Below are 2500 nucleotides of genomic sequence, written 5' to 3'. Positions count from 1 at the left end.
AAGGGAAGGAGGGGGAAAGAGGGGGAGGAGGGGGGGAGAGTAGGGGAAGGGGGGAGGGGGGGGTTATTGGGGAAGGGGAGAGGGGGTAGGGAAGGGAGGGGTGGAAATAGGTCGAAAAATCGGGGAAAAAAAATTAAAATGTGAGATCGGGTTTCTCCTGTTAAAGAGTGTTCAGATCTCTAAAGAGTGTTCAGATCTCTAAAGAGTGTTCAGATCTCTAAAGAGTGTTCAGATCTCTACAAAGTGTTCAGTCGGCAGTTTAAAAGGATGCTGTGACGGCTTTGGGAGATGACGAAGACGAATAACGTAATTATCGGTTAATAGATTTTGTCTTGGGTGATTTCGAAGGCAAGACACGGTCTTCCGTCAAAACCTAAAAAAAAAGAAAAAGAAAAGAAAAGAATCATATAAATCATGATTAGAATCAGATATAATATAATCAAATATAATATCAAATCAGATATGATATGACTATAAGTAAAATCTTCAGTAAATAATAAATAGAATGTTTATTTCACATCCACTACTAAAGAAAGTATGAAAGTGAGGTTGAACATAACAAGGAAAATACGACACATTTTTCTTTCTTTCTTTCTTTCTTTCTTTCTTTTTTAGATAAAATGCAACAAACCGACGATTACAAAGAAACAAAATTTTCCTTCACTTAAAGACTTGTTCCTTCTTTTTCTTTCTTTCGCATTTCGTATTTCCTCTCTTTCCTCAGCCTTCTCCTTCTTTCCTTCTCCACCTTCTTCATTCTTCCTTCTTACTCCATCCTTTCCTTTCTTTCTTTTGTCTCCACCCCCTTCTTTCCCCTTTCTAACTTCTTTCTCCACCCTTTTCCTTCTTTCTTTTCACCACCCTATTCCTTCTCCCTTCTTTCTCCGCCCTTTTACCCTTCTCCCTTCTTCCTCCACCCTCTCCCTTTTACCCTTCTCCCTTCTTCCCTCCACCCTCCTCCCTTTCCCCCCTTCTCACTTCCCATCCTCCACCCTTCCCCTTTCCCCTTCTCCCTTCTTCCTCCACCCTCTCCCTTTCCCCCTTCTCTTTTCTTCCTCCACCCTTCACCGTTCACCCTTCTCCCTTTCATCCTCCACCCTTCCCCTTTCCCCCTTCTCCCTTTCCCTTCCTCCACCCTTCCCCTTTTCCCCCCCATCTCCCTTCTTCCTCCACCCTTCCCCTTTCCCCCTTCCCTCCCTTCTTTCTTCCCACCCTTCCCCTTTCCCCTTCTCCCTTCTTCCTCCACCCTCCTCCCTTTCCCCCTTCTCCCCTCTCCCTTCCCCCCCACCCTCCTCCCTTTCCCCCTTCTCCCCTATCCCTTCTTCCTCCACCCTCCTCCCTTTCCCCCTTCTCCCCTCTCCCTTTTTCCCCCTTCTCCCTTCTTCCTTTCCACCCTCCTCCCTTTCCCCCTTCCCCCTTCTCCCTTCTTCCCTCACCCTCCTCCCTTTCCCCCTTCTCCCTTCTTCCTCCACCCTCCCCTTTTCCCCCCTTCTCCCTTCTTCCTCCACCCCTCCTCCCTTTTTCCCCTTTCTCCCCTCTCCCTTTTCCCCCACCCTCCTCCCTTTCCCCTTTCTCCCTTCCCTTCCTTTCTTCCTCCCCCACCCTCCTCCCTTTTTCCCCCCCCTTTCTCCCCTCTCCCTTTTCCCCCTTCTCCCTTCTTTCTCCACCCTCCTCCCCTTTCTCCCTTCTTCCTCCACCCTCTCCCTTTCCCCCCTTTCTCCCCTCTCCCTTTTCCCCCCCCCCCTCCTCCCCTCCTCTTCCCTTTTCCCCCCCCACCCTCCTCCCTTTTCCCCCCCTTCTCTCTTTTTCACTCTTTTTCCCCCACCCTCCACCCTCCTCCCCCTTTTCCCCTTTTCCCCCTTCTCCCCTCTCCCTTTTTTCCCCCTCTCCCTTTTTCCCCTCACCCTCCTCCCTCCTCTCCCTTTTCCCCCCCACCCTCCTCCCTCCTCGCCTGACCACCCCAGCCTCCATAACGCGTTTTATCCCTTTTTCCTCTGTTCTTGTTGAGCGAAACCACCAATTTTCTTATTATAATTCTTTATTCCTTCTCTTTTCTTTTGTTCAGCGAAACGGATATTTTTCTTACAATAATCCTTTTTTTCTCCTTTTTCTTGTGTTATCATTAAATTCCTTGTGGTTCTACGTTCTCTTTCTTAAACTAGATCTTGGTATTTTTATCTATTTTTCATAATAAATCTTGTGTTTCTCTTGAATTTCTTATAGGAATACGATCTATTTCTCTCATAGACAACATCTTTCTTCTTACTGATAGTGCAAGAAGGATGGTAATAGAGAGATAAAGTAATAAAGTGTGTATATTGGAATATATTTAGTAATATGCCAGAGGGAAAGGAAGAAAAGAAGAAGATAGGAAGAATGGGGAAGCCAAGCGAGGAATAATCTGCAGGAAAGGCTAAGGAAGGTCTTTTGTGCGAAGAGAGGCAGAGGCGAGAAATATATATTCCTTTCTTGCTCTCTTGCTCTCTCTCTCTCTCTCTCT

The sequence above is a fragment of the Penaeus vannamei genome, chromosome 14 (assembly GCF_042767895.1).
Source record: "Penaeus vannamei isolate JL-2024 chromosome 14, ASM4276789v1, whole genome shotgun sequence".
Lineage (NCBI taxonomy): Eukaryota > Metazoa > Arthropoda > Malacostraca > Decapoda > Penaeidae > Penaeus > Penaeus vannamei.
This window is presented reverse-complemented; position numbering follows the sequence as displayed.